At 48.7% G+C, this 25,838-nt stretch overlaps 1 long non-coding RNA gene across 1 annotated transcript in view; it reads right to left on the bottom strand.

The window, feature by feature from the left end:
• LOC139233613 (uncharacterized) overlaps positions 1–25,609 on the bottom strand; it is an 85,039-nt gene extending 59,430 nt beyond the window's left edge. The window contains exons 1-2 of the long non-coding RNA XR_011588186.1: positions 25,537–25,609; positions 15,831–15,896 (exon numbers count right to left, since the gene is read on the bottom strand). This is a non-coding gene — a long non-coding RNA (uncharacterized lncRNA). The remainder of the gene's footprint in view (positions 1–15,830; positions 15,897–25,536) is intronic.
• Positions 25,610–25,838: the final 229 nt, after the last annotated feature.

The following is a 25,838-nucleotide window of genomic DNA, read 5'->3' as shown; positions in this document are numbered from 1 at the left end:
CCCTCTCTGCAGTACCGCCTATCGCGCCTCCTGCTGGCTTATAGGTCCCGGCCGCACTCACTCACGGGAGTTCCACCCGGAACTCCTCATGAAATGTACGCTCAAAACGCGGCTGTCCCTCATCCACCCAACCCTGGCAGACATTGTTGAGGGCAAGCGCCAGTTCCAAACTGAGTGCCACGATCGTAACTCAAGGGAGAGGTGTATAGAAATAGATGATCCGGTATTTGTACATAACCATGCATTGGGACCCAAGTGGCTGGAGGACACTGTAATTGGTAAAGAGGGAAACAGGGTCATAGTGGTCAGACTCAATAATGGGCAGATATGCCGCAAACACTTAGACCAAGTAAAGAAAAGGTTCAGCATAGACACCGATGAACATGAAGAAGAGCATGAGATGTCAACCACCTCATTGCCAGTGGACGAGCAACAAGGACATTCACCAACATGCACAGTCCCTGCGGCCAGCCCGGACAGGCCGGAATCACCTCAGGTGACAGAAACGCATGCCAAGGCTCAGCCACCAGAGCCTCAACTGTGGCGCTCCACGAGAGAGCGTCGACCACCTGATAGACTTAACCTTTGAGTCAAAAAGACGTGAGGGGGGAGATGATGTCATGTATGTAACCAGCATACTACTGTAACCCTTATACAATTGTAACCCTCATGTAACCACTATATACTGTACATACTTACTAGAAATGCACACCTTGACCACAGGGGGTGTACTTGTGGGAGACACTCCTTACCTGGAGATTCAGGTATATAAGGGGAGGTCCCTCGCAGGGTCCTTGGTCCAGGTAATCAAGGGGAAGGTCACAGAATGACTGTGTCTGCAGTATGTGCCTCGTGTGATTATGTTTAAGAGTTCAGGACTCAACATAGAGTAAACCCTCAATAGTCCAGAGTCTGAAAATATGTCTGTTGAGATAGTCATTTCACCTGAGAAGAACTCCAGAGCCAATGCAAACTTCCTCGAAGTTGAAGCAGCCTTTTGAATGAAGCGACCTGCGATTTAAAAAATGGCAGCCACACCGCTGGCTTTTGTTTCAGAACAGTTCCACTTTTTCGGGATTTTTTTTTGGGCGAGCGATATTGTGGGTGATATGTGCGCAAGGTGGTGAAAGTGACAGTGGGCAATCTCCTGTGTGTTAGTTTTACCAAATGTGCTCTTTACGACCCAAAAAAATGGGTGGGCGGTATTATTGAATCTTGGCGTTAATTCCACGTGGAAAGTAACGCTGGGTGATATTATGGCCGTTGATTTCGCCCATTCTGATGAATCCGCCCAAAAAAAGTGGGCGGGCAGTATTATTTTTTCCCGGCGTTACGCACATGGGGAAAGTAACACCCGGTGATAAGTTTCTGAAAAATGCCTGTCAGTTTCCATTTTGTGGCTAAATGGGCGGTTTATGGGCATAATACGGCATTTCAGCGGTAAAATGGATGTTAAGTGGGCATTATGCATGCAAAAAACGAGGAAACTGTGGCGCTAAATCTTTTCAAAACTTAGTCAAATAGAAAATTGTATAGCATTTGCCATGAGTTTTCAAATGAATTTTCAAATCTAAATGTAACTTTATAATAGATTTTAAAAATGCTAGAAATCTGAAATAATGGCAAAAAATGTTTCACTCGGATGCTGGTTATCCTGCTGTGTATTTCCTTGCTTTCTTTCACTATTTTGCAAGCCGAAATATTGCCTGGTGAAGTTCATCAGAAGGAACATCAGCGGGGAGTCCGCAATCCACTGCTCCCAGTGGGGAATGGTGCTTTGACCAATGCATATGTGGAAATTGCAAATGTGCAGCCAGTAATTTTCTGCCAATGATGGATGGAAAATCAGAGGCTGAGCTTCCAGAGTTTCCCAAGTTGTGCTTCTTATCAGGAACTCCTGCCCGCTGGGAGCGACGGATAGTGGAATCATCTGCATCATTACTTCAGTCTTTAAGCTAGACTGGGCATTGGTTAACAATGTACTTTGAAAACCCTTGAATCCGAGCATTAATATGACTTACCTTTTAATTCACTGCTGTCTGAGCATTAAATGTGGTTAGTGCTTTTGAAGATTGGAATACAGCATCAGAAACCATTGGGTTTCCCTGAAAAGTAACAAGCTTATTTCCCATTGCTGATTGGTACTGGGACGTAAACCCACAGAAATGCAGACTGTTGTGCCTTCCAGTGTGAATTAAGAACAGCCTTTAGTAACCCAACTCTCAGTAATCCCACCTGTAAACAATCTAATTGCGGCTGAGTAGATCCATGCAACATGATGAAGGACAGCGAGCTGGTATACATGGGTAGAAATTCGTCAGCGCCAGTTTTGACCAACACGGTGGCAATGCAGCTGCAATGCCGTCCGAACCGGCTGGCTCAAGGCCTGCCTGAAATCGGGCCTCATACCTCCTGTAAATAATCTGTCCTAGCTGCCCGCTCCTGTCACTCCCGAACAGTCAGCTGACCCTTCTGTGCCATCAACTTTCAAGCTCCCTGTCTCGTCAGCAGAAGCCTCAGTTAAGTTCCAGGGCGTGGAGGGGGGGAACGAGGGACTGCGTAAAGGAGGTCGATTGCATCCGATAGCTGCCTTCGGGAGTGCTGTGGAGCCCAGAGGAGCACTCCACCTCTTCCTTCATGGTTCCACGACAAAATGTTTTTATTTACTTGCCTTTTTGGTGGCGGCTGCTTGCTAGGCCGCATCCACGGCAGCAAAACCACAACAGAGCAGAGCAGGCCAGCGACTGCTCTGCCCAGCGCAGCCCAATTTCTCACATGAGCCTTAAAACTGACGTTCAGAGGCAAGCGTAGAGCCACTAAGCTGTTACAGGGTACAGTACACCTCAGCTATGCTTTTCCTTTGTGGTTTCAGCAGGTACTATATGTTATATATGTAAACATGTAAATACAATGTTTAACCACCAGAGGGCTCATCCCCTGGAGTCCCAAGGGATCCCACAATCCCTTGGGAGCACAGGTACATAAGGAGGCCTTACAGGCTGGAGAGGCACTCTGGAGATCTGCAATAAAGGATTACTTTGAACTTACAGTATCTGGTCACACTCTTTATTCAATACATAACAACTGGCGATGAGATACAGATGTCGAACCCCAACGCAACAATGCAGAGAACAGTGGGCATCCTGGAGAAATTTTCGGAGGGAGATGATTGAGAAACCTTCGTGGAGCGACTCGACCAATACTTTGTGGCCAACGAGCTGGAAGGAGAAGCGAACGCTGCCAAACGAAGAGCGATTCTCCTCACTGTTTGCAGGGCATCAACGTATGGCCTCATGAAAAATCTGCATGCTTCAGCAAAACCCACAGGGAAGTCATACGATGATTTGTGCACACTGGTCCAGGAGCATCTAAACCCGAAGGAAAGCGTTCTGATGGCGAGATACCAGTTATACACGTACAAGAGGTCTGAAGGCCAGGAAGTGGTGAGCTACGTCACCGAGCTAAGACGCCTTGCAGGACATTGCGAATTTGAAGGACACTTGGAGCACATGCTCAGGGACTTCTTTGTACTTGGTATTGGCCATGAAGTAATACTTTGCAAACTTTTGACTGTAGAGACATAAACCTTGACTAAAGCCATAACGATAGCCCAGGCAATATCAAACAAATCTCTCAGCACACGAGTGCTGTTGCAAGTACTGTGAACAAAGTAATGTTGCTTTTGAATCATAACGTACAGGGTAGGACTCACATGCCTGCAGCTGCATGTCCGCAGATGTCTCAGAGTCCACCATCAAGGGTGGTGAATGCAAGGCCATTAATACCTTGTTGGCGCTGCGGAGGTGATCATCGCTTTCATTCATGCCGCTTCAAACGATACATTTTCAAGGGCTGTGGAACAATGGGACACCTCCAATGTATGTGCAGGCGAGCTGCAAACCCTACTAATCCTGCAAACCACCATGTTGCAGAGGAGGACAGATCCACGGTGGATCACGACGAACCAGAACCTCAGGCTGAGGAGGCAGAGGTATATGGGGTGCACACATTTACCACAAAGTGTCCCCCGATAATGCTGAAGGTTGAATTAAATGTCAATGGAGCTGGACACGGGCACGAGCCAGTCCATAATGAGCAAAACGACTTTGGATAAACTGTGGTGCAGCAAGGCCTCAAGGTCGGTCCTGACTCCAATTCGTACTAAACTGAGAACGTATACGAAGGAACTGATTCCCGTAATTGGCAGTGCTACTGTAAAGGTCTCCTACGAAGGAACAGTGCACACATTAACACTCTGGGTGATACCCGACGATGGCCCCATGCTGTTCGTCAGGAGCTGGTTGGGAAAGATACGCTGGAACTGGGACGATGTCCAAGCTCTCTCATCTGTCGACGACACTTCATGTGCCCAGGTCTGAAACAAGTTCCCCTTGCTGTTCGAACCGGGCATCGGGAAGTTCCAAGGAGCAAAAGTGCAGATCCATTTGATTCCTTGGGGGGGGCGACCCATCCATCACAAGGCGAGAGCGGTACCGTACATGATGAGAGAGAGGATGGCGATTGAGTTGGACCGGCTGCAACGAGAGGGCATCATTTTGGCGATCGAATTCAATGAATGGGCTAGTCCGATTGTTCCAGTCCTCAAGGGAGACAGCACCATCAGAATCTGTGGTGATTACAAAGTAACTATCAATCGTTTCTCACTGCAGGATCAATACCCGCTACCAAAGGCAAATGACCTATTTGCAACACTGGCGAGAGGATAAACATTCACAAAGCTGGACTTGACCTCGGCCTACATGACGCAGGAGCTGGAGGGATCATCGAAGGGCCTCATCTGCATCAACACGCACAAAGGTCTCTTCATTTACAACCGATGTCCGTTTGGGAATCGATCAGCCGTGGCGATATTCCAGAGGAATATGGAAGGTTTGCTGAAGTCGATCCCGCACACCGTGGCCTTCCAGGACGACATCTTGGTTACAGGTCGGGGCACCATCGAGCATCTGCAGAACCTGAAGGAGGTCCTTAGTCGGCTTAATCATGTGGGGCTCAGGTTAAAACATTTGAAGTGCGTTTTCCTGCCGCCTGAAGTGGAGATCCTGGGGAGAAGAATCGCGGCGAACAGCATCAGGCCCACCGATTCGAAGACGGAGACAATCAAGAATGCACTGAGACCACAGAACGTGACGGAGCTGCGGTTGTTTCTTGGAGTCCTGAACTACTTTGGTAACTTCTTACCGGGTCTTAGCACACTGTTAGAACCACTGCACTCTTTACTGCGTAAAGGAGATGAATGGATATGGGGTAAAAGCCAAGAAAATGCCTTTGAGAAAGCTAGAAAACTGTTATCCTCAAACAAATTGCTTGTGTTGTCTGATCCATGTAAGCATTGGGTACGAGCATGTGATGCATTGTCATACGGTGTCGGGTGTGTATTGCAACAAGCTAATGAATCTGGGAAATTGCAACTGGTTGTTTATCTAAGTCCAGAAGTCTGTCTAAGGCTGAGAGTGCCTACAGCATGATTGAAAAAGAAGCATTAGCTTGTGTTTATGGAGTAAAGAAAATGCATCAATATCTGTTTGGGCTCAAATTTGAATTGGAAACCAACCATAAGCCGCTTATATACCTCTTCTCTGAAACTAAGGGGATAAACACGAATGCATCGGCCCGCATCCAGAGATGGGCGCTCACGTTGTCCGCATAAAGGCCAGGCACAGAAAACTGTGCCGATGCTCTCAGTAGGTTGCCACTGCCCACCACAGGGGTGGAGTTGGCACAGCCCGCAGACTTAGTTATGGTAATGGAAGCATTCGAAAGTGAGCAATCACCTGTTACCGCCTGACAGATTAGAACCTGGACGAGCCAGGACCCCTTATTGTCCTTAGTAAAAAACTGTGTGCTCCACGGGAGTTGATCTAGTGTCCCGTTAAAGGTGCAGGAAGAAATAAAGCTGTACCAGCGGCACAAAGATGGAATGTCCATAAAGGCAGACTGCCTCTTGTGGGGTAATCGCGTAGTGGTGCCTAAAAAGGTCATGGACACTTTCATTAGTGACCTCCACATTACCCACCCAGGAATTGTAATGATGAAAGCGATAGCCAGATCCCACGTGTGGTGGCCTGGTATCGATGCAGACTTAGAGTCCTGCGTGCACAAATGTAACACATGTTCACAGTTAAGCAATGCACTCAGGGAGGCACCACTAAGATTATGGTCCTGGCCCTGAAAACCGTGGTCCAGGGTCCATGTCGACTCCGCAGGCCTATTCTTGGGAAAAATGTTCCTTGTGGTTGTAGATGCGTACTACAAATGGATTGAATGTGAGATAATGTCGGCAAGCACATCTGCTGCCACCATTGAAAGCCTGCGGGCCATGTTTACCACGCACGGCCTGCCTGATGTCCTTGTAAGTGACAATGGGCCATGCTTCACCAGTGCCGAGTTCAAAGAGTTCATGACCCGCAATAGGATCAAACATGTCACTTTGGCCCGTTCAAACCAGCGTCCAATGGTCAGGCAGAGCGAGCAGTTCAAACAATCAAGCAGAGCTTGAAGAGGGTAACTGAAGGCTCACTGCAGACTCGCCTATCCCGAGTCCTGCTTAGTTACCGCACAAGACCCCACTCGCTCACTGGGGTTCCCCCTGCTGAACTGTTCATGAAAAGGGCACTAAAGACAAGACTCTCGTTAGTCCACCCTGATCTACACGAACAGGTAGAGAGCAGACGGCTTCAACAGAATACATATCATGATCGCGCAAATGTGTCACGCGAAATTGAGATTAATGATCCTGTATTTGTGTTAAACTATGGACAAGATCCGAAGTGGCTTCCTGGCACTGTTGTGGCCAAAGAGGGGAGTAGGGCGTTTCAGGTCAAACTTTCAAATGGACTCACCTGCAGGAAACACTTGGACCAAACCAAACTCAAATTCACGGACTATCCAGAACAACCCACAATAGACTCTACCTTTTTCGACCCTCCAACACACACACAATTGGCAACCGACCCAGCGGTTGACCACGAAGCAGAACCTATCACCTGCAGCAGCCCAGCAGGACTCACCACACCCAGCAGCCCTGCGAGGTCAGCTGTGCAGCAGCCCAGTGAGGGCCCAACAAACGATTCACCAAAACCAGCATTTGCACTGAGACAATCAACCAGAGAAAGGAAGGCCCCAGATCGACTCACATTGTAAATAGTTACACTATTGACTTTGGGAGGGAGTGTTGTTTTATATGTAAACCTTTAAATACAATGTTTAACCACCAGGGGGCTCATCCCCTGGAGTCCCAAGGGATCCCACAATCCCTTCGGAGCACAGGTACATAAGGAGGCCTCACAGGCTGGAGAGGCACTCTGGAGACCTGCAATAAAGGACTATGGTCACACACTACTTTGAGCTTACAGTATCTAGTCAGACTTTTTCTACATCTGAGATATCTGAAGGGATACACATGCATTGTCTCTTTTCATAGTTAATGATATGAAATTGTTTCCACCTTAATTGCCGATCATGGTCATGAGCTATCCTTCATGTTGGAAAACATTTTGTTTTTTTCAAGCATCATTATTATGTGACATGAAGTAATTCTCCCTGAATTCCTGGAGTGTGAGCAGATTGACTGTGGATTTGTTAGGCTGCAGGCTGACACAGGATAATAGTTGCATTTTTGTTGTTTAAGTTTCTTGAAACTTAAGTTTCTTGAAATCATCTCAGCCCCAGGAAATCACTGCAGGAGTTCCTCAGGGCAGTGTCCCAGGCCCAACCATCTTCAGCTGCTTCATCAATGACCTACCCTCCATCATAAGGTCAGAAGTGGGGATGTTCACTGATGATTGCACAGGGTTCAGTTCCATTCACAACTCCCCAGATTTTGGGCCTAAATTTGGCCCTTCGGTTTTTTCCGCGCACCTCTGAGCCTCCCGCTGACATTTTACCTCAAAAGCAGCGCCGACAAAACTTCCTGCGATCATGGCCGATTCTCGGGCCATCTGTGGAGCTGGCGTGGTGGACAAAGAAGAGAGGGGGCGGAGCTAGGTCTTGGCGCTGAAAACAGTGCTGGGACCTCTGCACATGCGCGCTAGAGTCTGTGTGGGAGGTGCCGAAGCACAGCACCCCTAGCCCTGGCCAAATGGGCTCCCTTCTTGGGTGAGCATCAAAAAACTTCTGTTGTACAAATAACAAATGGGAAAATAACAAGAGCTTGACATCAGGCGATGAGTCCACAGATACAACACCTATAAGAATATTGTGACAAAAACGCTGATAACCTCCTCTTTCTCTTTATATGGTGTAAGTATCAAAATGGAGAATTCCAAATCCGTGGGAGTAAAATAAACCATGGCACTGGGTGATCCAATGGATTGGCACATTGCCCTTTCACCTCTGGGACCCGAGTCAGAATCCAAATTATAGCGTGAAAATTTTCCCTCTCTGCCAGCTGTCAGGAATTCTATGTGAAATTAATTTTGCCAGCAACAATCTAGTTCCCAGTGCGGAAAATGTTACTGTTATTGGTGATTTTCTGCAGTTGTGGCTAAGGTACAGTATGAGGGAAAAATATTACTTTGGTCTTGGTGTTTTAGGTGCAGGGTTCCTTCTATTTTTTTATTTGTTATTTATTGATTGCTTATTACTTGAGTGAGAGAGATAGAGAACAAAAAGCGGGCCCTGAGCAGCCAGTGGGACAACACACAACGGGCCCTTAGCAGCCAGTGGGACAATACACAGCGGGCCCCAAGTAGCCAGCGGGACAATACACAGTGGGCCCTGAGCAGCCAGTGGGACAATACACAGCGGGCCCTGAGCAGCCAGTGGGACAATACACAGCGGGCCCCAAGTAGCCAGCGGGACAATACACAGTGGGCCCTGAGCAGCCAGTGGGACAATACACAGCGGGCCCTGAGCAGCCAGTGGGACAATACACAGCGGGCCCTGAGCAGCCAGCGGGACAATACACAGCGGGCCCTGAGCAGCCAGCGGGACAATACACAGTGGGCCCTGAGCAGCCAGTGGGACAATACACAGCGGGCCCTGAGCAGCCAGTGAGACAATACACAGTGGGCCCTGAGCAGCCAGTGGGACAATACACAGCGGGCCCTGAGCAGCCAGTGGGACAATACACAGCAGGACCTGAGCAACCAGCGGGACAATACACAGCGGGCCCTGAGCAGCCAGTGGGACAATACACAGCGGGACCTGAGCAACCAGCGGGACAATACACAGCGGGCCCTGAGCAGCCCCAGCGGGACAACACACAACGGGCCCTTAGCAGCCAGTGGGACAATACACAGCGGGCCCTTAGCAGCCAGTGGGACAATACACAGCGGGCCCCAAGTAGCCAGCGGGACAATACACAGTGGGCCCTGAGCAGCCAGTGGGACAATACACAGTGGGCCCTGAGCAGCCAGTGGGACAATACACAGCGGGCCCTGAGCAGCCAGTGGGACAATACACAGCGGGCCCTGAGCAGCCAGCGGGACAATACACAGTGGGCCCTGAGCAGCCAGTGGGACAATACACAGCGGGCCCTGAACAGCCAGTGAGACAATACACAGTGGGCCCTGAGCAGCCAGTGGGACAATACACAGCGGGCCCTGAGCAGCCAGTGGGACAATACACAGCAGGACCTGAGCAACCAGCGGGACAATACACAGCGGGACCTGAGCAGCCCCAGCGGGACAACACACAACGGGCCCTGAGCAGCCAGCGGGACAATACACAGCGGGACCTGAGCAACCAGCGGGACAATACACAGCGGGCCCTGAGCAGCCAGTGGGACAATACACAGCGGGCCCTGAGCAGCCAGTGGGACAATACACAGCGGGCCCTGAGCAGCCAGTGGGACAATACACAGCGGGCCCTGAGCAGCCAGTGGGACAATACACAGCGGGCCCTGAGCAGCCAGTGGGACAATACACAGCGGGCCCTGAGCAGCCAGTGGGACAATACACAGTGGGCCCTGAGCAGTCCAGCGGGACAACATACAGCGGGCACTGAGCAGCCCCAGCGGGACAATACACAGTGGGCCCTGAGCAGCCAGTGGGACAATACACAGCGGGCCCTGAGCAGTTCCAGCGGGACAACATAGAGCGGGCCCTGAGCAGCCCCAGCGGGACAACATACAGCAGGCCCTGAGCAGCCTCAGTGGGACAACACACAGCAGGCCCTGAGCAGCCCCAGCGGGACAACATACAGCAGGCCCTGAGCAGCCTCAGTGGGACAACACACAGCAGGCCCTGAGCAGCCCCAGCGGGACAACATAGAGCGGGCCCTGAGCAGCCTCAGCGGGACAATACACAGCAGGCCCTGAGCAGCCCCAGCGGGACAACATACAGCGGGCCCTGAGTAACCCCAGCGGGACAATACACAGTGGGCCCTGAGCAGCCCAGCGGGACAACATACAGTGGGCCCTGAGCAGTCCAGCGGGACAACATACAGCAGGCCTTGAGCAGCCCACCGGGATGATACACAGTGGGCCCTGAGCAGCCAGCGGGACAACAAACAAACGCTGCCTTGCAGTTGCCGAAGGGACCCCGCGCCGGCCCACTTCTAGCCTGGGCCGAAGGCACCCTGCGTCGGCCCGCTTCCATCCCGGGCCGAAAGAACTCCACACTGGCCCCGGGCCATCCCAGGCCGAAAGGACTCCACACAGGCCCGCTGCAATCCTAGGCCAAGGGACCGGCCCGCACCCATCCTGGGCCGAAAGGACTCCACACCTGCCCATGCCTGTCCCTGTGGTCGCACACTAGCTGTTCATTGTGCTGACAGATTCGGGGGGACGTCGAACCGGCTGAAGGGGCTCCGGGGCCAGCGCTGAACCCAACATCTTAAAATCCTAACCAACTTTTAATCAATTTTTAAACTTTTTAAGCAATTTGGGAGAACTTTTAAAAGTTACATTTTAGACTTTTAATCGAAATACTTTTAAACACCTATTATTGATCTACATCTTTGACTTTTTAACAATCTTTAGAAACTTTTTAAATAATTTGCAAATTTTTATCAACTTTTAGTCAATTCTTAATCTTTTTAAACAATTTGGAAATACTTTTAAACTTCTAAAATACATCTTAGACTTTTTAACAACTCTTAGAAATTTTTTAAACAAATTGGAAATTTTTATCAACTTTTAACTCTTAAAATAACTTTGGAATTGACTTTCCTACTGCCTGCCCCCCAACCAAGCCTCGGGCCATCTACCACCAATGGTGCTACTCGGCGCCGAGCTTGTGGCCAACACTTCGCCGTAGTTAAGTAGGCTTATACAGCTGTGCCTGGTCTCCAGTTGTCTTGGACCCCCTTGCCGCTGGACCAAGACTTTGTTCAGCTAAGCCGTATGGTTGCCGGTGTGCAGCGGCCACCCCACGTTAAAAGAACTCACGCACAGGCATCTTCCACTTTGTCGGTATAAAGTTCAGGACCTGGAACGTCAGGACCCTCATGGACAATCCCAACAGCAACAGGCCGGAATGCCACACTGCCATAGTTGCCCGGGAACTCAGACGTTTTGACATTGACATCGCCGCCCTAAACGAGACCCAGCGGGCATGGGAAGGCCAGTTGAAGGAACATGGTGGAGGTTATACCTTTTTCTGGAAAGGAAAACCAGAGAAAGAATGCCACCTTCATGGAGTCGGCTTTGCCGTCAAGAATGAGCTGGTTGACCGCCTCAAAGACTCACCCTGCAGGTTAACGAATGCCTCATGACCCTTCGCCTTACCCCATCCCGGAACAAATGCGCCACAGACATCAGTGCATTCGCCCCTACACTCGATGCAATGGATGAGGCTAAAGAGGGTTTTTATTTCAACCTCGAGACATCCTTGTCCCGCGTCCCTACAGACGACAAATTGATCCTCCTAGGTGACTTTCATGCCAGGGTCAGCAAAGACACAGCCCCCTGGGGAGGTGTGATTGGCAGAGAGGGGATAGGGAAAGCCAACTCCAGCGGTACCCTACTCCTGACAAAATGACTAGAACACGAACTCCTCATCGCCAACACCCTGTTCTGCCAGAGGGACAAATACAAGGCATCGTGGCAACACCCTCGCTCCAAACACTGGCATGTGCTTGACTATGTCATCATCTGAGCCAGAGATCGCAAGGATATGCGGATGACCTGCGCCACGACAGGAGCTGACAACTGCCGGACAGATGACCAACTAATCCGATCCATCATCAACATTAACATAGGCCCAAAGCAGAGGTGACAGCAGAAGCAGTGCCGCAAAAAAGTTAATGCCGGGGCAGTGAGACCCAGCTAAGAGAGCCCTAAACAGCCAACGCCTCACAGCCAATCTGGCGTGCTTTAATGAGATGCTGAATGCCCACAGTGCTTGGTCTGCCCTCCAGGCCTCTATAACTAGTGTCTGTGATGAGACACTTGGTCACTCAACCAGAAAACAACAGAACTGGTTTGATGAAAATGATCAGGAGATTGAAGAACTAATAGATCGCAAGCACAAAGCAGTTCTGAGCCTCAAGCAACAACCCAACTTGAGAGCTGCAAAACAACATTATAGATGGATCAAGGATCAGGTCCAACAAAAAATCCGGGACCTAAAGAACAGGTGGTGGATGGAGAAAGCATAGGAGATACAACAACTAGCCGACAGCCATGATATGTGAGGATTTTTCATTGCAGTCAAGGCCACCTACGGTCCAAACTCCCAAGGCCCCACCCCACTCCTGGCCAAGAACAGGGAAACACTTATGAAGGACACCGAGGCTGTCAGGGCCCGATGGAAGGCGCACTTTGAAGATCTCCTCAATCGAGACGCTGCTTTGACTTGAGGGTTCTCGACTCCATCCCGCAGCATGCTACCCGCCATCAACTCAGTGAAACTCCAACGTTGCATGAGGTAGGCAAAGTCATAAAACTGCTCAAGAATAACAAGGCTAGGGGTGCGGATGGAATCCCTGCTGAAGCACTAAAGTATGGCGGAGAGGCGCTGTTGGCGCGGATGCATGACCTCATCTCTCTCATCTGGAGGGAGGAGAGCATGTCGGGCGATCTCAGAGTTGCAGTGATTGTGACCATTTTTTAAAAAGGGGACAAGTCCGATTGCAGCAACTGTAGGGGAATCTCCCTGCTACCCTGCTATCAGCCATTGGGAAGGTTGTCGCTAGAGTTCTCCACAACCGTCTTCTCCCTGTGGCTGAGGAGCTCCTCCCGGAGTCACAGTGCAGGTTTCGTCTCCTACGGGGCACAACTGACATGATCTTTGCAACCCGACAGCTGCAGGAAAAATGCAGGGAGCAGCGCCAGCCCTTATACATGGCCTTCTTCGATCTTACAAAGGCCTTTGACACTGTCAACCATGAGGGTCTATGGAATGCCTCCTCCGTTTCGGATGCCCCCAAAAGTTTGTCAACATCCTTCGCCTGCTTCACGACGACATGCAGGCCATGATCCTAATCAACGGATCCATTAGACACCCAATTCACGTCCAGACTGGGATCAAACAGGGCTGCGTCATCACTCCAACCCTCTTCTCAATCTTCTTTGCCGCCGTGCTCCACCTTACAATCAACAAGCGCCCCGCTGGAGTGGAACTAAACTACAGAACTAGTGCGAAGCTGTTTAACCTTCGCCACCTCCAGGCCAGGTCCAAGATCACCCCAACCTCTGTCGTTGAGCTGCAGTACGTGGACAATGCCTGCGTCTGTGCACATTCTGAGGCTGAACTCCAGGGTATAGTCAATTTATTTACTGAGACATATGGAATCATGGGCCTTACGCTTAACATCCATAAGACAAAGGTCCTCCACCAGCCTGTCCCCGCTGCACAGCACTGCCCTCCAATCATCAAGATTCACGGCGCGGCCCTCGATAACGTGGACCATTTCCCATATCTCGGGAGCCTCTTATCAACAAAGACAGACATTGATGTGGAGATTCAACATCGCCTCAAGTGCGCTAGTGCAGCCTTCGGCCATTTGAGGAAAAGGGTGTTTGAAGGCCTGGCCCTCAAATCTACCACCAAGCTCATTGTCTACAGGGCTGTAGTAATACCCACCCTCCTGTATGGATCTGAAGCATGGACGATGTATAGAAGGCACCTCAAGTCGCTGGAGATATATCACCAATGATGTCTCCGCAAGATCCTGCAAATCCCCTGGGAGTACAGGCGCACCAACATCAGTGTCCTTGTCCAGGCTAACATCCCCAGTATTGAAGCACTGACCACACTCGATCAGCTTCGCTGGGCAGGCCACATAGTTCGCATACCAGATACGAGACTCTCTAAACAAATGCTTTATGTGGAGCTCCTTCATGGTAAACGAGCCAAAGGTGGGCAGCGGAAGCGTTACAAGGACACCCTCAAAGCCTCCCTGGTAAAGTGCGACATCACCACTGACACCTGGGAGACCCTGGCCGAAGACCGCCCGAGGTGGAGAAAGTGCATCCGGAAGGGCATTGAGTTCTTCGAGTCTCAACGCAAAGAGCGTGAAGAGGTCAGGCGCAGGCAGCGGAAGGAGCATGCGGCAAACCAGCCCCACCCACTCCTTCCCTCGACAAATATCTGTCCCACCTGTGACAGAGTCTGTGGCTCTCGTATTGGACTGTTCAGCCACCAGAGAACTCACTTTGGGAGTGGAAGCAAGTCTTCTTCGATTCCGAGGGACTGCCTATGATGATGATGACTTTGGTCTTGATATTTTAGGTGCAGGGTTCCTTCTATTTTTTTATTTGTTATTTATTGATTGCTTGTTACTTTGGTCTTGGTACTTTAGATGCAGGGTTCCTTCTATTTTATTTGTTAATTAATTGCTTATTACTTTTTGTGCTTTTTTTGGTGCTTGGTGGTGCTTTAAATGTAGTTACTTGCACCGATTCCTTAACTGTAAGTAAGGTCTTTCTGTGCGGACAAAAGTGGACACATACGCTGCCCTAAGTTAGTTTAGTACAATTTTTTTCTGGCCAAATTGGCATCATTGGTCTAAGTGGCTGGAACGCCCCCTTTTGAAAAAAAAAATGACCTAACAAAAAACGTAACTAACTCACTTACACTGGCGCAAATTAAATGGCCATATTTGCAACTAAAAAGATACACCAGAAAAATCAAGTTGCACCAAAAAAAAATGGTCAAACTCATGGGGAAATTTGTGCCCAATGAAGTATTCTATGCCTGCATCCAGCAAGACCTGGACAACATTCAGCCTTGGGCTGATAAGTGGCAAGTAATATTCATGCCATACAAGTGCCAGGCAATGATCATCGCCAACAAGCGAAAGTCTAACCACCGTCCTTTGACATTCAATGGCATTACCATCTACCATCAACATCCTGGAGGTCACCATTGACCAGAAACTTAACTGGACCAGCCACATAAACACCGTGACAAGAGCAGGTCAGATGCTGTGTATTCTGTGGCAAGGGTCTCACCTCCTGACTGCCCAAAGCCTTTCCACCATCTACAAGGCACAAGTCAGGAGTGTGATAGAATACTCTCCATTTGCCTGGATGAGAGCAACTCCAACAACACTCAAGAAGCTCCTCACCATCCAAACCAAAGCAGCTCGCTTGATTGGTACCCCATCCACCACCTTAAACATTCACTCGCTCCACCACTGGTGCACCGTGGTGGAAATGTTTGCCATCTATAAAATGCAGTGCAGCAACTCGCCAAGGCTTCTTCGACAGCATCTCCCAAACCCACGACCTCACCCACCTAGAAGTACAAGGGCAGCAGATGTATGGAAACACCATCACCTGCAAGTTCCCCTCCAAGTTACACACCATCCTGACTTGGAAATTCATCATTGCTGGGTCAAAATCCTGGACCGCCCTACCTAGCAACACTGTGGGAGTACCTTCACCTCACGGACTGCAGTAGTTCAAGAAGGTAGCTCACCATCACCTTCTCCAGACAATTAGGATTGGGCAATAAATTATGACCTTGTTGCTGGCGCCCACATTCCTGCAATGAATAAAAAAAAATATTATAAATTCACAAGTTGAATTTGTTCTGTAATAATCTGACAAAATTACAATTTTACTAAATTCTTGCAGCAGTTATTAAAACCTCTCCAAAGTTTTGATCACTACTATAATGATTCCACATATTCTGGTGTGTAACCTCACAAGAGAACATCCAAAATATTCACTGCAGTGCTGAAAATAGGCAAGTATGCCTGGGGGTGGGGGGCGGAGTTAAATTTAACTTCCAGAGAAGATGCCTAATTCTATGAATTGGTCACAATTAAATGCCCAATTTGTTCTAAAAGCTTATTAAAATGTTGATTTAATGCCAGAGATGAACATTAACCATCCTCAACTTGATCATCTTGTAAATAAGATACTTCCTCGACTCTAAAGTGTGAAATGTATCAAGTACTCCTTTGCAAAAATTATACGTTTTATAAGACTACAAAGAGAGAGAAGAAAGAACAAGCTGCCAATTGTTACATGTAAAGCAGTCCATGTCCCCATGCAGCAAGACCTGGACAATAATCTATATTAACGATTTGGAAGAAGGGACCGAGTGTAATGTAGCCAAATTTGCTGACGATACAAAGATGGGAGGAAAAGCAATGTGTGAGGAGGACACAAAAATCTGCAAAAGGACATAGACAGGCTAAGTGACTGGGCAAACATTTGGCAGATGGAGTATAATGTTGGAAAGTGTGAGGTCATGCACTTTGGCAAAAATTCAAGTTATTATTTAAATGGAGAAAAATTGCAATGTGCTGCAGTACAGCGGGACCTGGGGGTCATGCTGCATGAAACACAAAAGGATAGTATGCAGGTACAGCAAGTGATCAGGAAGGCCAATGGTATCTTGGCCTTTATTACAAATGGGATGGAGTATAAAAGCAATGAAGTATTGCTACAGCTATATAAGGTATTGGTGAGGCCACACTTGGAATACTGCGTGCAGTTTTGGTTTCCATAATTACAAAAGGATATACTTGCTTTGGAGACAGTTCAGAGAAGGTTCACTCGGTTGATTCCGGGGATGAGAGGTTTGACTTATGAGGAAAGGTTGAGTAGGTTGGGCCTCTACTCATTGGAGTTTAGAAGAATGAAAGGCAATCTTATTGAAACATATAAGATTATGAGGGGGCTTGACAAGGTGGATGCAGAGAGGATGTTTCCACTGATAGGGGAGACTAGAACTAGAGGGTATGATCTTAGAATAAGGGGCCACCCATTTAAAACAGAGATGAGGAGAAATTTCTTCTCTCAGAGGGTTGTCAATCTGTAGAATTTGCTGCCTCAGAGAGCTGTGGAAGCTGGGACATTTGAATAAATTTAAGACAGAAATAGACAGTTTCTGAAACAATAAAGGGATAAGGGGTTATGGGGAGCGGGTGGGGAAGTGGAGCTGAGTCCATGATCAGATCAGCCATAATCTTATTGAATGACGGAGCAGGCTCCAGGGGCCATATGGTCTACTCCTGTTCCTATTTCGATATTCTTATGTTCTTATTACATCCAATCTTCGGCTTATAGGTGGCAAGTAAAATTTGCTCCATACAAGAGCCAGGCAATGACCACCTTCAATAAATGAGAGCACCATCTCCCAATGATATTCTATGGCATTACCATCAACAAGACCCATCATCAATATCCTGGGGGTTACCATTGACCAGAAACGTAACTGGATCAGCCACATAAATGTTGTAGATACTAGAGCAGATCAAAAGCTGAATATTCTGCAGCAAGTGACCAAATTCTTGACTTTCCAAAGCAACTCCCCACCTATAAGGCACAAAGTGGGTGTGTGATGGAATAATCTCCACTTGCCCGGATGGGTACAGCTGCATCAACACGCATAAAGCTCGACAACATCCAAGACAAAGCAGTTTGTTTCATCAGCACTTCATCCACTAGCCTAAACATTTGCCTCCTCCACCACCAGCGTACCATGGCTGCAGCATGTATTCACAACAGGATGCACTGCAGCAACTTGCCAAGGCTTCTTCGGCAGCACCCCCAAAACCTGCGGTCAAGGGCAGCATATTGACATCATCAACTCCAAATTCCCCTCCATGTCACACGGTGCCCCAACTTGGGCATATATTGTCATACCTTCATCATCTCTGGAACAAAATCATGGAACGTCCCACCTAACATTATGGAGGCAACACCTTCACAACATAAATGGTTCAAGAAGGCAGCCCACTACCATCTTTTCAGGACAACCTGGAATGGACAATAAATGCCAGCCCTACCTGCAATTGCAACATCTGAGAATGAATCAAAACAGTGGAAGACAAACAGACTAAAACATACATCAAACTGGGTTTTGTTCAATTATACAAAGAAAAACCTTCTATTGTTTTCAATAAATTACTGAGCATCACATGAGGAAAATTAGACCAATAATGCTTTTCCCCAATATATATCATGACCTTCAATGTAAAGGATATTTTCTGCATGTGCCTCTTAAATAACTACATTAAGAATTATGCACAAATCCTGAATATTACAAAATGAAAATATTGAACACCTACTTAACTCTTAGATAGGAATGTACTAGGGAAGGCTTTTTTCTGTATGAACATACCAGACATACATACACAGCCTGTGGGAATATATGTCAGCAGAAATATCCTCCCTGGAATATCCTCAAAAGCTCAAAGGAAATATTTATCAGCATCCAGAAGCAGCCATATGGCACCTATCTCCACCTCGCAACCTCCCCCCTCCACACCCCCTCCAACCGGATGACCAAAATGTTCCTATACTGGCCTGGGTGCAACACCAAAATTATTTAAAATAGATTATCCTGCTCTGACTCCAGATAGTCTACTGGAGTCAGGAGTGGATGTCAGTGGCCGAGCAGGTCCAAGGATGTGCAGCCTCCTTATTACTCATGACTGAATTAGATTCCACAAATCTAAAATAAGACAGTTGTTGCTGCAGGTGCTGATGTTAGTGGTAGTGTTATTATTATTAGAGGGAGCAGCGTGCGTTGGCCCGGCCCGGAAATCGGCACGGTCCCAGCCTGCAAGACCATCAGCAGGTCAGGGCCATTAGAGGGATCAGCCTGCGGCGGCATACCACTGCAGGGAGCAGTGCGTGCTACTGCAGGAGGGTGACAGCTGACTGCAGTGTGGGCAGGTACAGCAGGAGCGGCGAGGTTGGGGCGAAGGAGCGTCGAGAGATGTGATCGGGGCCCAGGAGAGGTGTGAGTTCGGGGCCCAGAAGAGGCGAGGGCCCAGGGGCAGCATGGGCCAGCCCACACTGTGATATGTGCGCGCACTAGGTCCATGCAGCAGAGCTGGTCTTCAATCGTCTTGGTTAATTATTGCAACTGGATAAAGGCCGAGCTCTGTCAAGCCCATGTGGTGGCTGTGGTGCAACGGCCACCACACATTAAAACGCACAGGCATCTTCCACCCTTCAAGATGTAGTTCGGGATCCGGAATATTAGGTCCTTCATTGAAAAACCTGTGAACTCATCCCTTTTCGGCGTGGAAGCAAGTCATCCTCGTTTCAAGGGACTGCCTATGATGATATTATTATTGGTGTTCGTGACGTTGTTGCTGGTGATGTTACTGCTAATGGTGATGGTGTTGCTGGATTTGACTGGCGAAAGAACTGAACCTTCCAGACTTTTGAAAATGGTGAAATTTGAAACATCTTTTCGACTTTATTCCCTGTGCTAACTACAATAAACACAAGTGAGATACAGCATTGGACTTAGTCTACATCCCCACGATAATCTTCCCAACAGGTTCAGCTGCCTGCTCCACAGTAGATTTCTACCTGCTTGGTCCTTGTAAGTGAAGTGTGGCTCATTATCGTTGTGTGAAAGGCAGTTTGATCTGTTAAGATAGGATACCACCAATCACCTTTACTGTGCACCCATGCATTACATTTCACCCACTTACTGACTACAGATGCTGTTGTGTTCCTAAGACAGATGAGACTGCACACAGGGAGGTTAAAGTAACAGTGACCTCAGTCTTTATTAAGACACTCCAGAGTCAGGAATAAGCCTTAGGGGCCGGCTTATATAAAGTGCTCCCAAGGGATGCTGGGATCTCTTGGGCATTCAGGGGATGCGCTCCCTGGTGGAGGAACACGGGAGTGCATGCTTTACAGATACACAACATCACTCCCCTGCAAAGTCAAAGTGAAAACTATTTACAAGGTGAGGTGGTCGGGAGCCTTACTTTCCCTGGTGGACCGCCTCGGTACAAATGTCTGTTCTGGTGTGTTGGCTGTGCCCTCGCTGGGCTGGTGTGTTGTTGGCCCTGCAGGGCTGCTGGGTGAGCCTGGCCTTGCTGGGCTGTTGGGCATGATGGGTTCGATTTCCTGGTCCGGGATGGTGTCGTTGATCCTTTGGGTGTGTTTTGTGGGCTCGAAAAAGGTGGTGTCTGCTGTGGATTGTTCAGGGCAGTCTGTGAACCGCAACCTCGTTTGGTCCAGGTGATTTCTGCAAATTTGTCCATTGTCCAGTTTGACTACAAACACCCGACTCCCTTCTTTAGCTATCACCGTGCCCGCAATCCACTTGGGACCATGTCCATAGTTTAGCACATACACAGGGTCATTCAGATCAATTTCCCGTGACACAGTGGCGCGACCATCGTTTACATTTTGTTGCTGCCGCCTGCTCTCTACCTGATCATGTAGGTTGGGGTGAACCAGCGAAAGTCTGGTTTTAAGTGTCCTTTTCATGAGTAGCTCAGCCGGGGGCACCCCTGTGAGCGAGTGGGGTCTCGTGCGGTAGCTGAGCAATACTTGGGACAGGCAGGTTTGGAGTGAGCCTTCTGTGACTCGTTTAAGGCTCTGTTTGATTGTTTGTACTGCCCGCTCTGCCTGCCCATTAGAGGCTGGTTTAAACGGGGCCGAGGTGACATGTTTGATCCCATTGCGGGTCATGAATTCTTTAAATTCGGCATTGGTAAAACATGGCCCGTTGTCACTGACCAGTATGTCAGGCAGGCCGTGGGTGGCAAACATGGCCCTCAGGCTTTTAATGGTGGCGGTGGCGGTGCTTCCCAACATTATTTCACATTCAATCCATTTTGAAAAAGCATCCACCACCACCAGAAACATTTTACCGAGAAACGGGCCCACGTAGTCAAAATGGATCCTCAACCATGATCTGGAGGGCCAGGAGCACAACCTTAATGGTGGCTCTCTGGGCACGTCGCTCAACTGAGCACACACACTGCATTGCCGTACACAGGACTCTAAGTCAGAGTCGATACCGGGCCACCACACATGGGATCTGGGTATCGCTTTCATCATTACTATACCCGGGTGTGTGCTGTGGAGATCCGAGATGAACGTCTCCCTGCCTTTTTTGGGTAGCACTACCTGGTTACCCCACAACAGGCAGTCTGCCTGAATGGACAGCTCATCCTTTCGCCACTGGAATGGCTTGATTAGCTCTTGCATTTCAACGGGGATGCTGGCCCAGCTCCCATGCAGTACACAGTTTTTTACTAGGGATAGCAGAGGATCTTGGCTGGTCCAAGTCCTAATCTGGCGGGCTGTGACAGGTGATTTATCATTTTCAAATGCTTCCATGACCATCAACAAGTCTGTGGGCTGCACCACCATCAACAAGTTTGCAGGCTGCGCCATTTCCACCCCCGTGGTGGGCAATGGTAGCCGACTGAGAGCATCCGCACAGTTCTCGGTGCCTGGCATGTGGCGGATGGTATAGTAATACTCTGATAGTGCGAGTGCCCACCTTTGTATGCGGGCTGAGGCAATAGTATTTATCCCCTTGTTTTCTTCAAACAGGGATATGAGGGGCTTGTGATCGGTTTCCAGCTCAAATTTAAGGCCAAACAGGTACTGATGCATTTTCTTTACTCCGAACACACACACTAATGCCTCTTTCTCAATCATGCTTTAGACAAGCTCCTGGAGGCATAGGCGACAGGTTGCAATTTCCCCCCAACGTTAGCTTGTTGTAATACACACCCGAATCCGTACGACGAGGCATCACATGCTAGCAGAAGTTTTTTTACACGGGTTATACAATAGAAGCAGCTTGTTGGAGCATAACATTTTTCTGGCTTTCTCAAAAGCAATTACTTGTTTTTTTCCCCATACCCAGTTCTCACCTTTACGCAATAACACATGTAGGGGCTCTAAGAGGGTGCTTAACCCTGGTAGCAAGTTACCAAAATAGTGGAGAAGTCCCAGGAACGACCGCAGCTCCATGACATTCTGTGGCCTGGGCGCGTTTCTGATAGCCTCTGCCTTGGCGTCTATGGGCCGAATGACATCCGCCGTGATCTTTCTCCCAAAAACTCCACTTCTGTTGCCATGAAGACTCATTTCGACCTCTTCAGCTGCAGCCCTACGAGATCCAGCCGCTGGAGGACCTCCTCCAGGTTTTGTAGGTGCTCGACGGTGTCCTGACCCGTGAACAATATGTTGACCTGAAAAACCACTGTGCGTAGGCTCTCCATGTTTCTCTGGAAGATCGCTGCAGCTGACCGAATTCCAAACGGGCATCTGTTTTAGATGAACAGTCCCTTGTGCGTGTTGATGCAGGTGAGGCCCTTCGAAGACTCCTCCAGTTCCTGCGTCATGTAGGCCGAAGTCAGTTCGAGCTTGGTGAATGTCTTGCCTCCTGCCAGCGTCGCAAATAGGTCGTCTGCCTTTGGTAGCGGGTATTGGTCCTACAGCGAGAAACGATTAACAGCTATTTTATAATTGCCGCAAATCCTGACCGTGCCATCACTTTTGAGTACTGGAACAATCGGGCTGGCCCACTCGCTGAATTCCACTGGCGAGATGATGCCCCCGCGTTGTAGCCTGTCCAGCTCGATTTCCACTCTCTCCCTCATCATGTGAGGTACCGCTCACACCTTGTGGTGAATAGGTCGTGCCTCTGGGACCAAGTGGATCCGCACCTTCGCCCCGGAAATGTTTCCAATGCCTGGCTCAAAAAGGAAGGAAATCTGTTAAGAACCTTGGTACATGAGGCCTCATCGACATGTGATAGTGCACGGATGTCATCCCAGTTCCAGCGGATTTTGCCCAGCCAGCTCCTTCCAAGCAGTGTGGGGCCATCGCCTGGGACAATCCAGGAGGTGCAGTTTGTGCACCGTGCCCTCATCGGCGACCTTGACCATGGCGCTGCCCAGGGCAGTGATAAGCTCTTTGGTGTACGTTCTCAGTTTCCTGTGGATGGGGCTCAGGGCTGGTCTGAGTGCCTTGTTGCATCACAGTCTCTCAAACATCTTTTTACTCATGATGGATTGGCTAGCGCTATGTCCAGTACCATGGCTACGGGTAAGCCATTCAATTTTACATTAGCATTATTGATGGACATTTCGTCGAAAATGTGTGCACCCCGTGTACTTCAGCATCTGCTTCCTCTCTCTGAAGCTCGAAATTGCTTTGATCCATCATGGACCGATCTTCCTCTGCCCCTGGTGGTTAGCAGGTTTTGCAGAGCTTGCAGCTCATCTGCAAGCTCGTTGGAGGTGCCCCATTGTTCCACAGCTCTTGCAAACATACCCTTTGAAGCGGCATGAATAGGCTGAATGAAAGCCTCCACAACGCCAACAAGGTGTGAATTGCCTTGCATTCATCCTTTGTTGTGGACTCTGAGTCATCTGGGTCACCAGTTGCAGACTCGTGGTTTCTGCCCTGTACATTTCTGCTCGCAAACACAGTTCCAGTTAATTTATGAACATTGCTAGCACTTGTGTGCTGAGAGATTTGTTTGGTGTTATCACTGGTGGACATAAACACCTGTGCTATCAGATTGGCCTTACTGAGGATCGGTGTCTCTACAGTCAAAAGTTTTTGTAGGATGGTCTCGTGGCCAATGCCCAGTACAAAAAATTCTCTGAGCATTTGCTCCAGGTAGCCATCAAATTCACATTGTCCTGCAAGTCGCCTTAGCTCGGCGACGTAGCTCGCCACTTCCTGACCTTCAGATCATTGGCACGTGTAGAACCAATACCTCACCATCAGCATGCTCTCCCTAGGGTTAAGATGCTCCTGAACCAGTGTACACAGCTCCTCATACGACTTATCTGTGGGTTTCACCAGAGCCAGAAGATTCTTCATGAGGCTGTAGGTCGGTGCCCCGCAGACCGTGAGGAGGACCGTTCTCCTTTTTGCAGCGCTTCCTTCTCCGTCCAGCCCGTTGGCTACAAAGTACTGGTCTAGTCGTTCGACATAGGCTTCCCAGTCCTCACCCTCCGAGAACTTCTCCAGGATGCCCACAGTTTGCTGCATCTTTGCGTTGGATTCGTATACTCGTCGCCAGTTGTCGTGTTCCTAACACAGATGAGACTGCACAAAGTGAGGTTAAAGTAACAGTGACCTCAGTCTTTATTAAGACACTCCAGAGTCAGGAACAGGCCTTATATACAGTGCTCCCAAGGGATGCTGAGGTCTCTTGGGACTTCAGGGGATGCGCTCCCAGGTGGCGGAACATGGGAGTACATGCTTTACAGATACACAACAGATGCCTTGTTAATTACTTGTGCAAAAAAGCATTATAATAGGTGCCCAGCAGCTTCAAAAGACGTGACATGAATATGTTCTTTCCTTCTGTCTGTGCAGTTTTGCAGGTGGTTATCTTTTCACATTAGATTTATGTTCCATTTCATAGTTTATTTTTGTTTCCCGACATGATGCAGCTTGTTCTTTCCTTAAGTAATCCGATAACAAAGGTTTCAAGTTTCAGCTATATAATGGTTTTATTGATTGGGAATGTTTAGACTGTAAATTTTCTGATGTCATGGAACTACTGCAACAGGGTAGCGTGCACTTCAGCATGAATGTTAAATGTGTTTATTCATTGAGGATAGTTGGATGCTTGAAGTCTGGGAATCGTGTGCAATCTGCTCTTAACTCTTTCTGTTCCAGTTTTCCTCCAAATCAAGCTTTGAGTCCAGACTATCAACCATTTGCACCACATATGTGTCCACAATCACCATCTGACTTTAATATCCAGTCTCTTGCAGACAGTTTTACTTTTAGATTTCAGAAGCAGATCTGAGACATTTGTGGATGCTTTGACTGGTATACTGTCTGCCTCTGTGGCTTCATTAGGAAACATTAAAGCCACTGGCAGACTGCTTACTCAGTGCCATACATGTGAGTCTTTTAAAGAAGTATTGGTCTGTTAGAGTTGGATTAAATACAAGAAAAACATAGCAGAAGCACTTTGTGCGTGACAGCTGAAAATTCTCTTTCGAGGTTTCAGTAAAGATGTTTCCTTACTTCAGCTTTACTTAATAATGGATTCAATTTGTGACTTATATTACACAAGTGTCAAAGAACGAGAAGAAAACTTAGGGCTGAAAATCCATGGCACTGGTTCCCAGCAGAGGTACCAGGAATGTGCCTGCCTAGGACCCCTGTCAAAGTCTGCAGGATCAGGTAGAGGGTCACTGCAAGCACCTGCACTATTAAGGCGCAATGCTCAAATAGCTGCATGTCGCAGAAGGCCACAAATCCCAGCCGAAGTAAACCTGGTTTGGGAGAGATGGGTTATGCTGCTTCTGACCCCACACCGCCCCCACCCCCATTTCCCGGAAAGAAAGTTCAAATCTCCTTTGCAAGATGGCTGGAATAAGATAAAAAACTTTAAGGGCCAAAATTGGAGAACTTACCGTCCACTGCCACCGACTGCCGCTGACTGCTGCCGACATTCCTCTCGTCGAATCGCCCAGTGCCACTTTCGTTGGGGAGGGGAGAGCCACCAGGAAGTGCCCGCCAACGTCAGCGGATGGCCGATGCGTGTATGTACACTCCTGCCCCCCGAGATGCCATATTCATGCGGCCGGGAGTCGGCTGAGTGCAGGCAGCTCTGTCATCAATGTTAAGTGTGAAGATGCTGTAAAAAAGGTTTGTGATTTATTTAAATTATTTCTTTACAGGTATTTACCTGGAGGGGGTCCCCTGAAGTTGTCAG

This window comes from Pristiophorus japonicus, chromosome 2 (genome assembly GCF_044704955.1).
Source record: "Pristiophorus japonicus isolate sPriJap1 chromosome 2, sPriJap1.hap1, whole genome shotgun sequence".
In the NCBI taxonomy this organism is placed as follows: Eukaryota; Metazoa; Chordata; class Chondrichthyes; family Pristiophoridae; genus Pristiophorus; species Pristiophorus japonicus.
The sequence above is the reverse complement of the archived record's forward strand: the minus strand, read 5'-3'. Positions and strand labels throughout refer to the sequence as shown.